This window comes from Bison bison, unplaced genomic scaffold (assembly GCF_000754665.1).
Source record: "Bison bison bison isolate TAMUID 2011002044 unplaced genomic scaffold, Bison_UMD1.0 scf7180017864167, whole genome shotgun sequence".
Classification (NCBI taxonomy): Eukaryota; Metazoa; Chordata; class Mammalia; order Artiodactyla; family Bovidae; genus Bison; species Bison bison.
Window position 1 is genome coordinate 3,433,963 of NW_011494739.1, and position 14,861 is coordinate 3,448,823.

Sequence of the window (14,861 nt, forward strand, 5' to 3'; positions counted from 1 at the left end):
TGGTGGTCCAGTGGTTTAGAATCTGCTTCCCAATGCAGAGGATGTGCGTTAGATCCCCAGTCAGGGAACTAAGACCCCACATGCTGGGGTGAGCTGTGTGCACTTCTTAGTCACTCAGTCCTGCCCAACTCTTTGTGACCCCACGGACTGTAGCCTGCCAGGCTCCTTTGTCCATGGAGATTCTCTAAGCAAGAGTACTGGAGTGGGTTGCCATGCCCTCCTCCAGGGGATCTTCCCAATCCAGGGATCAAACTCAGGTGTCCTACTTTGCAGGCAGATTCTTTACCATCTGAGCCGCCAGGGAAGCTGGGGTGAGGGTGAGGGTGAGGGAGACGGGCAACTAAGCCTGCATACTGGTACTATTGAACCTGCACACCACAACTAGAGAGAAGCCTGCGTGCTGCAGCTAAGGCTCGACACAGCCAAATAAATAAAAAAATACTGAAAAAAAAACCCACTGTACAGTGATGCCCAGTTTACATAGTAAGCCCTGTATTGGCAGTATCATATGTAATCCACCCAATAAAGATACTGAGATTATCCCCTATTACAGATGGGTAGACTGAGGTGGACAGAGGTTACATAACTCATTCAGAGTCATAGAGCTAGTCTGGCAGACTAGGAGGTAACACACCCTGTCTGTTTTAGTTCCAAATCTGGCACTTCTACTCTCTGCTCTTGGTTCTTTAGAAATGTATCCACTGAGCTGGAAAGATGCTCAGTTTATTTCACGGACAAATAAAGCTTAAAGCATTATATATTTCTGAAAGAAATTCAGTAGTGAATTTACATGCATAGAATAAAGCAAGTGTGTGTTCAGTTGCTAAGTCATGAACAACTCATTGAGACCCCATGGACTGCATCATGCCAGGCTCCCCTGTCTTTCGCTATCTCCTGGAGTTTGCTGAAATTCATGCCCATTGGGTTGCTGATGCTATCTAAACCACCTCATCCTCTGCCACTTTTTTCAAGGATATAAACTGAATTTAATAATAACTGTGCCTTGGAGGTGGAATGGGGAGAGGCTTTTATTTTTCCTGTGATGCTTATTCATATTATCTAGTTATTCTGTCTCTCTCTTGTCCCGTACAGTAGAGATGAGCCACATGTGGTTATTTAAATGTTAATTAATTAAAATTAAATATATTTAAGAAGGGCTTCCCAGGTGGTGCTAGTGGTGAAGAACCTGCCTGCCAATGCAGGAGACTTAAGAGACTTAGGTTCGATCCCCGGATCAGGAAGAACCCCTGGAGGAGGGCCTGGCAACCCACTCCAGTATTCTTGCCCAGAGAATCGCATGGACAGAGGAGTCTGGCAGGCTGCAGTCCATGTGGTTGCAAAGAGTGGGACATGACTGAAGCGACTTAGCATGCACGCATATTTGACAATGTGCTGCCTTGGTCGCGCTAGTTGCATTTCAAGGGCTCAGGAGCCACATGTAACAGTGACTTTGGTATTGGAAGTTTTCACTACAGAACGTTTTCACTCCTGGGGAATGGCATTGATTGGTAATGCATGGATTTCTTAGATAATTGAAACTGTCAGTACATTTCAGACAGCAGAAGAGAAGAAAAGTCTATTTAAAAAACAGGATATTTTCTAGTTTTAAATGACACCAGAAGCCATGGTACAGATACATACAGAGGAGGGAAAATGCACAGACAGCTTTATTGAGAGAGGCATTTTAGAGTGATGCAAAGAGAACGAAGCAGAAGTAGAGACTAAAGAGAGACGTACACATGAGAGTTACCTGGGAATAAAAATATCTCCACTTTCTTCTTGAATACCTTCAATAAGGGCTAAATTATGTACTATTGTCTTTCTAATAAAAATGTTCTATTTTAATTTTTCACCTCTGTATACTGTTTTATCAGGTATAAAACTACACGAATCCCATAAGAATGAACTTTGAAAATATTTGTAAGCAATCTATTTTGGGGCTGTAAAAATATTTTATGTTGATAACTATTTCTTCTGCCCTATAATAAAATTAAACCCCTACATTACTCTGTGTGTGTGGGGGAATCTCATAGGTATAAAATAAGCTAGATTGAACCCAGGTCTCCCACATTGCAGGCAGATTCTTTACCAGCTGAGCCACAAGGGAAACCCAAGAATACTGGAGTGGGTAGCCTATCCCTTCTCCAGCGATCTTCCTGACCCAGGAATTGAGCCAAGGTCTCTTGAATTGCAAGCAGATTCTTTACCAACTGAGCTATCAGGGAAGCCCTATAACATAAGCTACAAGGACATATTGCACAACATGGAGAATATAGCCAATATTGTATAATAACTAGAAATGGAATATAAACTGTAAAAATTATGTGTCATTATATTGTGCACCTATAACCCATATAGTATTGTGTACATCAACTATGCATGTGTGTGGACTTAGTTGCACAGTCGTGTCCAACTCTGTGATCCAATGGACAGTAGCCTGCCAGGCTCCTCTGCTCACTCCAGCAAAAATTAATTAATTACGTTATAAAAAACTAAGTGTGCCCCAGGCAGGCCGAAAGGTGAGGATGAGAGAGAGGAGATGTCTTTTTCATGTGCAGAAATCTGGAAGAAGTCTCAGAACTGTCAGTGGGCAGGTGCAGGCTCAGTTTCCTGTGCTGTCTTCCTTCACAGACCAGGATGGCTGTTGCCCTGGTTAGCATATCATCCCAAGACCAAAACCTCCAGAGGCCGAGTGAGGCTGGTACGTCCTGTGTGTCTGTTTTAAGAGCAACAGAGTGTTTCCCAGGAGCCCTGGGGAGCCTCCCTTCACACTTCACTGGCCAGAATTACATCAAAATCCTGTGCCCGAAGCAAACACTGGTTTGATTCAAAAACAAAGTCTGGGGTCACCCATTGGGATCAGATGCAACTCAATTTCCAACCCAAACAACAGCACTAGGGTTGGACTCTTGGTTTATAGAATGGCTGCAAAAGTTCTGGGTGTCACGTCCTCACCTCTGCAGTGGAAGAGACAGCTGTTAGGCTTAGCAAAAAAGAAAGTGAAAGTGAAGTTGCTTAGTCGTGTCCGACTCTTTGGGACCCCATGGACTATAACCTATCAGGCTCCTCTGACCATGGGATTTCCCAGGCAAGAATGCTGGAGTGGGCTGCCATTTCCTTCTCCAGGGGATCTTTCCGACCCAGGGATTGAACCTGGGTCTCCTGCATTGCAGGCAGAAGCTTTACATCTCTGCAAGTTTCATTGACTCTAGTCAAGTGACTCTATCATTGATTCATTGGGTGATCCTGAACCAATTAAGTCTCAAGGTACTCCCAAGGCAATGAGCTAAGAATGGGGGACAAGTGCCACAAAGACAATTATTGCACTTTTCACTAGAAGCAGAGAAGAAAAGAAGTGGGGCAGTCAGTGGTAGATTGTCACTATAAGCTGGGAATGTAACAGCAAGATCAGACGAGGCAAAGTCTTGAAGGCCACCTTCCTCTCTGGATGTGGCATGATGTGCCTAGTCATTGGGAGCAGTGAGAGTAGGGAGGGCAAATAGAGGAAAAGCTGAAGACTGTTTCTTAAATCAAATCAAGGTAGACTCTGTTTAGAAGTCACCTGAGCAAGGAAAGAAGAAAAGAACATCTCTTTGAGCTGCACCTCAATGAAAGGGCTCATTTCTTTGCCTGTTTCTCTAACCTTTTCTTTAATCAGGAAATCACAACAGGATTAGCAATTTTCTGCAAAGAAACTCTTTGGATGACCTTCTCTGAGAACAAATTTGGGTGCCACCATATGCAAGCTATATTATTATTTTTAATGAATTATGCATGCCTAAAAAGAGTTCTCTCTTGGAGGAGAGCACAGAAACCCACTCCAGTGTTCTTGCCTGGAGAATCTCATGGACAGAGGAGCCTGGTGGGCTACAGCCCACAGGGTTGCACAGAGTCAGACACAACTGAAGAGACATAGCATGCACTGTGTATTTCTATATCTGCTTCCGTCTCATTGATTAGCCTCTGTTTCTCTGTTAAATAATTTATCTTCATTTCATATATCCAATCATTCAGTTATCCATCCTTCCATCCACCCATTTTTTTCACCCGAATGTTCCTTCTATTCACTACACTTCTGTGTATTTTCATCTAATTTGAGTGTCTTGGGGGACAGTTGACTCTCTTTTTCACTCTGCTTTATTCTTGAACAGATGCTGATCCATACCTTGGCCTTTCACAGTAAGAGCTCAGACCATGCTATGAATCATTTATTCTTAGAAAAGTTTTGCTGCTTGATATGCTGAGCAATTCCCTCTTAATCCTTAAACAGATTCCAGTAAGGATAAACGTGGCTTGTCAAGGCTTTGGGGATTGGGTTTGTATTTCCTCTGAATGCAGCACGGTGGTGACGTTAGCTCCAAGGTGGAAGCTGGAACTCCCCAGTTTAGTTTGGAGCTGAAATAAGATGCACCTGAAATAAGATGCAATCAACATGTACAGTTACTGTGGAGTTGCCTCCCCCTGCCCCACCTCCAAGAAGTTCTTGTTAAACTGAAGTCTGCCTTATAATTAACAGCCTCTTAGGATCAAGGAAATGCAGCACATATGAATCTTTAAAAACATGTTCAATCACAATTTATGGGACATGTTTTATCTTAATCTAAAATATTCCCCTTTAGGGAAGCAGATACAGTAAAGCCAGCACCTCTGCAACAGCTTCCCTGCAAAATGGGAGAAGTGACAGGAGGAGGGCTGGTTGAGCTCTTGCTACCTGCCAGGCTCAGGATGACAAGCCTTAGAGTCCCTGCATGGCTTAACTTACAGATAAGGGGTCTGAGGCTCAGAGAAGGGTAGAGTGCAGGAAGGGCAGGGCCCCAGCCACGGTCCTCACCCCTGTGTCTTTCGTCTACAGCAGGGCTCTCAGCTGCAGCACCACTGGGGCTGGGAGCTCTCTGTGGCGGGCTGTCCTGTGCACGGTGGCATGTTTGGCAGCATCCCTGTCCTCTGCCCACTAGACACAGTAGCACCTCCCCAACTTGTAACGACCAAAGTGTCCCCTGCGGGGGGCGAGGATCAAAATCTTCCTGGCTGAGAACCACAGGTCTACACAAACTGCAGCAGGCAATGGATGAGATGGCTCCACGGTCCAGAGCCTCTTACCTCAAAATGGCTTTCTTGCCCTGCCCTGGGTACCACTGATGTCCTGGATAAGGATGTGGGTTTTGAATGTGGGAGGTGCCCCCATGCCAGCTCACTCATCCATAACTCTTTGCCCTACCCCAGCCTTCAGTTCAGTGCTTTAGAGAACAAGTACTCTAATAAACTTTTAAAAGATGAACTGAAAATCAACCTTCTCTAGCTAGACACCTAAAAAATTAACAAGCAAAGGGAAGGATCCACGATACTATAGTTTGTGCCAGAATGGAAATGATCTATAAGTTTCTGGAGCTGTAACAAAGTACCACAGACTGAGTGGTTTAAACAACAGAAATTTATGGTCTCACAGTTCAGGAGGCTGCAGGTCTGAGATCCAGGTACTGGAAGAGCCATGCTGCCTCTGAAAAGAAGCGTCTGTTCCAGGCCTCTCGCCCCTGCCTTCCCCGACAGCTGGCCGAGGCAGCACTGCTTAAGTCTTCACACGGGGCTCTGCCTGCGTCCAAAGCTCTCCTTTCTGTAAAAGGACATCAGGGCTTCCCTGGCGGCTCAGTGGATAAGAATGCCAGTGCAGGGGACACGGGTTCCATCCCTGGTCCAGGAAGACTCCACATCCCACGGAGCAACTGATCCTGAGCACCACAACTACTGAACCTGTGCTCTAGAGCCCATGAGCTGCGACTACTGGGCCCAAGTGCCAAAACTACTGAAGTCCGTGCCCAGAGCCCGTGCCCTAGAGCCCATGCTTCCAAGAGAAACCACAGCAACAAGAAGACCCAGCGGAGCCATAAATAAAAAAATGAAAAAACTTGGAATATTAAGAAAGAAAAAAAAAGAACATCAGCCCTACTCAGCATGACCTCATCTTTATTTAACTAATTATGTCTGCAAACTCCTGTTCCCAAATACGGTCATGTTCTGCGAATCTAGGGGTTAGGACTTCAAATATGAATTTGGGGAGGGACATGATTCAACCCTAACAAATGCAACTGCTAAAGGGCCTTAGCTTGTGACTAAGCCAGGTACACAGTCCTCTCCTGTGGCTTCTTGTTCCTGTATACAAATCCCTCTACGAGCGTAACCATTATTTCCCATTACCAAAGGTTTAGTGAGCCGAGTACACCAAGGCTCAGAGAAGAGGAAGTATTTGTTCAGAGGTTGTAAACTACTTAAAGGCAAGGAAAGTCTGTACCCCCGGGGGCCTCAGTTTCCTCACAGTGCAGGGCTGCTGTGGGAATTGAATGAGCTAAGGTCTGTTGGGCTTCCCTGGGTGGCTCAGAAGGTAAAGAATCCGTCTGCAAGGCAGGAGACCTGGGTTTGATCCCTGGGTTGGGAAGATCCCCTGGAGGAGGGCATGGCAACCCACTCCAGGTATTCTTGCTGGAGAATCCCCATGGACAGAGGAGCCTGGCGGGCTACAGTCCTCGGGGTCACAAAGAATTAGACACGCCTGTGCGACTAAGCGCAGCACAGCACAAGATCCGTCACGCCCTTGGGGCCGTGTCTGAGCCGTAGTAATTGCTTGTTAAATTATACATTTCTGCATGACCCAGAGCAAGAGGTCAATCTGAGAAGGCCGAGGCAACCCTGATGACCAGGGAGGCGGGTGGGCAGCCCACAGACCCTGTGGGATCAGCCAGTGCACTTGGCTTGGCCCCTGGTGGGGTCCTGACATTTCAGTGTTGGAAGACTTCACACAAGAATGTAAATTCCTGATCTTGTTTGAAGAATCCAGGCAATCTGGTATCTTTCCAGGGACCCTGGTCCACTGACTACATGGCAGGGTGTGTGTGTAAGCGTGTGTGTGGGCTCTCCTGGACCCTAACCTGTCACGGGGTTTATGTAGCTCCTTCCCCCATTTCTTTGAAAATATCTGTGACTTCTGGAGCCCCACCCCTTAAGGAGCTATGGGCCTGGAAATAGTTGCTGGGTTCAGTAGGGCCACCCCTTCCAGCCCTCCACTCCAGGAGGTTGTGGAGGGACCCCAGCGCAGCCAGGCCCCACGGCTCTGCTCACTCATTGGCCCAGGTAAGCCCCCCATCCTGAGGTGGGCATGTTCAGGAGGGCAGTCCTAGCAACCGCAGACTCACTTTTCTTTTCTTGAGTTTTCCCATGCCCTCTTGGCTCTCGGTTCACATGCGCTCGATTTTATCTCATCGTGACAGCAAAATGTGCAAAGGAATTTGGAGAATTAAAACCAAATGTACAATGAGAGCGCTGCATGGTGAGGACCCGGCTCCCTTCCTGTAGGCAAAGGATCCACGCTGGGTTCTGCCAACAGCAGCTTGGGTGGGGCAGTGGTCACAAGTCCAGGGCGCCCCTGGGCATTGATGGCCGAGGTGAGAAGTGGAATCCAAGCCTCCTGGAGCCATAAGGATGTTTAGAGATATCCTTGCATGGATAAAGAATCTGCCTGCAGTTCAGGAGACACAGGAGATGCTGGTTTGATTCGGAGGAGGCAATGGCAACCCACTCCAGTATTCTTGCCTGGAAAATCCCATGGACACAGGAGCCTGTCAGGCTACAGTCCATGGGGTTGCAAGGAGTCACACACGACTGAGCACCAACACTTTTTTTCTTTGAAACTTTGACAAGTTTGAAAAGGAGACACTGAGACAGACCCACATGATGAGGCTCATCCCGTGTCTCCCCACGAGGCAACTCTATGACTGCATCAGCTTCCTAGCTACCTCTTTCCTGTTTTATATGGGATTTTTTTTTTTCCCAGAGGAATTTCTTTTAATCCAGTTTTGCTCTGGGCTCAGACAGATCTGTGTTAAATCTCCAGCTCTGCTGCAGAAGCTCCTGGAAAGGTGGTTTGAACCATCCTTCACCTCATGCCACCCTAAGAAGGTGGTTCCTGCTTCCGTTCCTGCTTTCAGGCAGGACGGGCTGCAAGGGACAGAGGACCCAAGAGCCTGTGGAGCTGAGTGCTGGCTGTAGAGCATGAAGGGTACCTTGTCTGCCTGCAGGAGCTTGTCATCTTTCAGCAGATATTTATTGAGCATCTACTACATCCCAGGCATTGTCCTAGGCCCTGAGGATATGGATGCTGCTCTATAGTTATGCAGTCAAGGAAACATGCCAAGTGCTTCTGTGGGTGAGACACAAGGTGGCCGCAGTGGAAGCCGGGAGGCCAGACAGAAGGGAATGTAGGACTGAGAAGGGGGGCCCTTAGATTAAGCCAAAGGTTCTCAACCGCGGGTGACCCTGTCCCCACCCCTGACATTGGCAATAACTGGAGTCATTTCTGATTGTCAGAATTCGAGGGCGGGTGGGGTTTCCCTGTGGTCCAGTGGTTCATACTCTGTGCTCCCAAGGCAGGGGGCCAGGATTCGATCCCCGGTCTGGGAATGAAGAAGATCCCATTACCACAGCTAGAGAGGCTCGAGAGCCGCAATAAAGACCCAGTGCAGCCAAAATAAATAATAAACAGGCACATTAAAAAAAAAGTTTTAAAAAATTATGGGGTTGGGAGCATTGTTATTGGCATCTAGTGGGTAGACACCAGAGTTGGGGGGGGTGGGTGAGAGAAGGGAGCTGCTAAACATCCTGGAGAGTCCAGGACAGCCCCTGCCAGAGAATGAACCTGCTCACTTCGCCAGTGCTAGAGGTGAGAAATCTGGCCTAGTGGAGTAGTCATGGGGATGGTGAGAAGGAGCAAATTCGAGGGAGAATTTCTAGTTGAAATAAATGAGACCAGGGCTGTGGGCACCTCTTTGAGTTTGCATCTGAGTTGTATCTGTTTGCTTGGATCGCTTGCTTCTTATTTGCCTCCACCCTCCTTTCTTGCAAAACCATACCAGTTGCGGGAGCCACAGGAGCAAAACCCCCAAGACCCTCCCATCTGGGCTCCCGCTATGACAGTGGCTGGCTCCCAGCCGATTTCGAGTCAGAGGGGAACAGATAGCATCCAGCATCTTTAAAAATCAAACTCAGCTCTTGTTTTTCAGGTTTTTTTTTTTTTTTTTAATGGAAACAGGAGGGCAGTTAAGAGCTTATTAAGTAAAATCCTGAGCTTTCCGTTCACATGAAAAGGTGCTGTGTTTCTCTTGAAATGTGTGTGTGTACCTTTGCTGAGGGAAAGACAGGGAGGAAAGCCCAGAAACTGTATTCCTAGGAGAGGCTGAAAACTTTCTTATTAATTCCTCCAAAGATGTGAACCCAAACAACCACTAAATACCCAACCCAGAGCTAAGAAAACTCAGTAAGTGGCTTTTAGGAAAAGAAAAATAAACGGGAAAACCCCAAACAGGAAATACATCCATTCAGTGGAGGCTTTGGTAGATGGCATCTTGGTCTGGCACCAGAAAGCAGAACCTTGGCCCCAGTGCTGTGGCACGTAAGGTATCCACATCTGACAAATAACTCCATTCACTAACTCACCGTTTCCTTGGTGACGGTGTCCCAGGCTGCAGGCAGAAGGCTGGTGGTACAGAGCAGGATGGTTGGATAACATCACTGATTCAGTGGACATGAACTTGGGCAAACTCCAGGAGATGGTGAGGGACAGGGAGGCCTGGAGTGTTGCAGTCCCTGGGGTCACAAAGAGTCGGTCATGACTCAGTGAATGAACAATAGCAGAGCAGGAGTGACCAGTCCCTGCCCTCATGGAGTGTCAATTTATCCATCACTCTCTTATTATCTGACTTACGACTCTCAGAAACCCCCTTGCTCACGCATCTGACCACTTGCATCTTTCCTGTCTCCCTCCATTGCGGAAGGCGGACTCCAGGATGGTCCCCATGGCCCACACCTCCTGGTGGTCACACCCTTGTGAGAAGTTCTCTCTGTGAGTGTGGGCTGGCCCAGTCCTGCACTTCTAACTAGCAGCAGACAGCAAAGGGGATAGATGTCATTTCTAGGGTTAGGTTACAAAAGACTGTGACTTCTGTCTCCTGCCAGACTCTCTCTGTGGCCTTTTCCCCCTTGCACACTTTGAGGAAGCCAGCTGCCATGATGCAGAGGTCCGCAGGACAAGGAATTGAAGGCAGCTTCTAGCCAACACCCAGAAAAGCCGTGATGAGCCTTAACTAGCAACCCCTGGGCGACTGGATCCTGCCAACAACCACTGAGAGAGCTCCAAGTAAATCCTTCCCCAGCCGAACGTGCAGACGAGATTTCATCCCGGCGGACACCTTGATTACAGCCTTGTAACGCACTTGCTTCCTTTCTGCTAGATTCTTCCCTCACCCACCACCCAACTCCAGCTGCTTCTGCTCAGCTGACACTTCCTTCAGGTCTCAGCTCAATCTTCATTTCTTTAAATGAACTTTAAAGGAACCCTCCCTGGGAGTTCCTTGGTGGTCCAGTGGTTATGATTCCACGTTTTCACTGCAAAGGGCATGGGTTTGATGTCTGGTCAGGGAAAGCTTCCCTGGTGGCTCAGATGATAAAGAAGCCTGCCTGCAATGCGGGAGACCCAGGTTCAATCCCTGGGTTAGGAAGATTCCCCTGGAGGAGGGCATGGCAACCCACTCCAGCATTCTTGTCTGGAGAATCCCATGGACAGAGGAGCCTAGTGGGCTACAGTCTATGGGGTCGCAGAGTCAGACACAACTGAGTGACTAACATTTTCACTTTCAGGGAACTAAGATTCCCACATGCTACCCTCGGCCAAAAGTAAATAAATAAAAGCTTAAAAAAATAAAATAAAGCCTGGGTTCCACTCACCCACCAGGAAACATAACCTTGTCCCACCTTCACTGGCAGATGCCAAGAGCTGACGTTATCTTCTAACAGAAGAGAGGAAGGGGATGCTATCCTACCACCAGAGGAAGATTCAGAGAATGAGATTCAGTTGCCATGACAACTTCAGTGTCAAAGCTCTGTCTACAGAAGTGTGTGCGTGAATTCTGGGATTGGGAAACGAGTACTCTTGAGTTCAGTCAAGAGTATTGAGACACTGAGAGGCGATATGAGCCAAGTCTATTGGATCTTGAAGGGTGTCAAAGGGTGAATGTGAACTTGTTTTACAAATCCTGAAATACTCAACCCTAGGGGCTTGGTTTAAAGATAAATAACTGTCAAGTAGCAATCTCACAAAAGCCAACATTTAAGAGAGGCTTGAAACAGAATACTCCCAGTTGGGGGAGGCAGCACCTTGGCAGAAAGGAGGCAGGTATTGGAGATGCAGATGAAATTTTATTTTTCATTTTAACTTTTTATTTTTATATATTTTTTTATTTTTTAGATTTTATTTTATTTTTTAACTTTACAATATTGTATTGGTTTTGCCGTATATCAACATGAATCCGCCATAGGTATACACGTGTTCCCCATTCTGAACCCTCCTCCCTCCTCCCTCCCCATACCATCATGCATCTAACCTGGACTGGCAACTCGTTTCATATTTGATATTATACATGTTTCAATGCCATTCTCCAAAATCATCCCACCCTCTCCGTCTCCCACAGAGTCCAAAATACTGTTCTATACATCAGTGTCTTTTTTGCTGTCTCATATACAGGGTCATTGTTCCCATCTTTCTAAATTCCATATATATGCATTAGTATACTGTATTGGTGTTTTTCTTTCTGGCTTACTTCACTCTGTATAATAGGCTCCAGTTTCATCCACCTCATTAGAACTGATTCAAATGTATTCTTTTTACTGGCTGAGTAATACTCCATTGTGTATATGTACCACAGCTTTCTTATCCATTCATCTGCTGATGGACATCTAGGTTGCTTCCATGTTCTGGCTATTATAAACATAGCCAATTCCCTGGAGAAGGAGATGACAATCCACTCCAGTATTCTTGCCTGGAAAATCCCATGGACAGAGGAGGCTGGCAGACTAGAGTCCATGGGGTCACGAAGGGTTGGACATGACTGAGTGACTAACACATAGTCGATTATCAATGTTGCCAGTTTCTCAGCCATACATATACATATACATATATCCATTCTCCCCCAGACTCTCCCTCTCCCATCCAGGCTGCCACATAACATTGCTCAGAGTTCCCTATGCTATACAGTAGTTTCTTGTTGGCTCTCCATTTTCAATAATGCAGTGTGTACATGTTGATCCCCAACTCCATAACTATCTCTTTCCTCCTTCTTTCCCCTCAGCAACCATAAGTTCATTCTCTAAATCTGTGAGTCTGTAGCAGATGAAATTTTAGGTCCCTGACTCTATCTCTTACTATCAACTTGGCTTTGGGCAAGTGACTCAGGTTTTCCAAATCTCAGTTTGTATATCTGTAAAATGCAGGTAATCAGGATACCTCCTACCTAAGTTAATAGGGATGGGGTGGGGCCAAGTGCATGGCAAGGAACAGCATGTGCAAAAGCCCTGTGGGGACTTGAGAAGAGTTCTCTCGAGGAACCACAGGGAGGCCAGAGAGCTCAGAGAGTGAGGGAGATCATGAGAGATAAGCCAGGGGGGTCGGCAGAAGCTGGACCACGAAGGGTCACATGGGGCATGGCGGTGGAGGAGGCTGGAGAGTTAATCTGCATCCTAAGAACACAGATCTCAAAGTATGGAACTAGCACAAGCATCTTGGCACTTGTTAGAAACACAAATTCTCAGTCTCTACCCCAGACCTACTGAGCAAGACATTCTAGGAGCAGGGCCCAGCAAACAATGTTTTCCCGAGCCCTCCAGTGCATCGGTTTGGTGCATACTCAGTTTGCAAACCATTGTTAAGAGCAACAAGAAATGGTTAACATGTTTTAGGCAAGGCAGTGAAGTGTCCATTTCCGTTGTAGAAGTCTCTCGTCTGTCTTTTTTAGTTTTGCTGGGTGCCTGTCACCTTTGCTCAAACAACAAGAATGATGAATAGGTAGGTTTGGAGATAAATCGCAGGAGAGGACACCTCGTTAAATCAGAATTTCAGGCAAACAACATATACTTTTGTAGGATAGAATGTCCCATTATATGTGTTATATTTTACCCAGCAACACAACCACAACCACCAAATTTGGAGCCCTGAGAACTCCAGGCTGTTTGAACAATGACTATTTCCCTGGACCCTTCAGGAAGATGGGAGTCATCTTTGCGATGTGCTCATTGATACAATTTGTCAGGGCACCGTCACTTCCAGGGAAATGGTCTCAGCCTCTGCAAACTGACTCACACTGAACTGATTAGTTTCAGAAAAAGCAATAATAAAAATGACTGAGTGGTTGTTTATTGCAGTTCTGTTTCAGTCAACTCCCGAGTTGCAATCACTTGATTTATAGCTTTTTGCTGGGCGAGGAGTTGTCTTCCACCGCCTTCATCTGCCGAGCCCTTCTCACCTGCTGGGGCATTTGTGAAGGTGTTGATGCTGCACTCTCCACAGCGAGGCTGGCATGGCTTTCAGGACCTCTGGTCCTCCTTGCAGACCCACCCTGGACAGTGGGCCATGCAGTTCTCCACTTAGAATCTGTTTTCCACCAATCAGCCAGGCTAAACACACAGTGCACTCTTTGCCTCAGAATCTCAGTTTTCACTTGTTTTCCAGGTAAAACTAATCTGGCTGCTTTCCATTCAGGGCTCACTCTCGTGTGCAGGATTCACAAAGCTTTGGAAGAAGACAGGCTGACATCTGAATATTGGCTCCCCCGCTTCCTGGCTAGGAGAGCTTGCACCAATTCCTTTTTCCCACTGAGCCTCAGTTTCCTGTTCTGTAAAATGGGAATTATAGGAAGAATAGCCCTCATTATAATGTCACTGTGAGATCTTAACAAGGAGATTAAAATCTCAGTATAGGAGCACCAGGAGGGGTCTGGGGTGGGGCCCTCCTTTTGTGGGGTGGGTCACAACCAAGCACCTGATGCAGAACACTGCGGTGAAACCATCCAGATAGGATATACGCTTTAGGAAAGGGCTGGTAAAACGCTAGGACACCTTGAAAATGATTGCAGCTTATTCTGGTTTCAGACAATAGGAGGGAGACGAAGGAGAGGAAAGAAAAGGGAAACGTCTTTAGCAAGAAACAAAGTCTTGTTTCTGTGCTTTTGAAGATCTAAGTCAATTAATCTTCTCTTCTAGTTGGCATTTCGTTTTATGTGCTTTGTGTTTTAATATCTTGGGATTATGAACCTGTTGTTGGTGCCAAAATCAATCTCATCGGTGCCTGCCATTTCCAGCTGCTAATTTCTTTCCCCTCTGAAGTTGTGTTGCTTTGATGTTATTTTATTCCATGACATCAAATAACCTCCTTCACCATACATTATGGAATATACATTTGCTTCTTTCCCCAGAAAAATAAAATGAATATTACTTTAATCCTTTGTAAGAAGTGTATGTTCATGTTGTAGTTAGGGGCAATAAAGAAAGCAGGGACTTCCCTGGTGATTTGGTGGTTAAAAATCTGCACTGCCAAAGCAGGGGATGCAGGTTCTATCCCTGGTCAGGGAACAAGATCCCACATGCCTCATGGCCAAAAAATTGGAAAAATAAATAAATAAAAGAGAGAAAGGAAAAGACACTTTAAAACAACATCTTTGCTCCTGATTATTATCTAAAGTTAAAGGTTATTAAAGTAGAAGTTTGGAAAATAAAGATATAAAAAAAGAAAATAAAAATTGCACTGCATAGAGATAATTACCGTTAAGATCTTAGCATATTTCCTTCTACTCTCTAACACACACACACACACCACATTTGAGATGTAATTATATAAACTCTCTTCATTACTTACAGTTTAGAGTGTAGGTTTTAATCATTTAATTTCAAGCCATGAGAATTTTCCCATGTCATTTTGTCTTCCTGGAAAACAATGACTTCTGGGATTGCACAACAGCCCATGCCACCCTGCGGTTTTGTCATAATTGAGC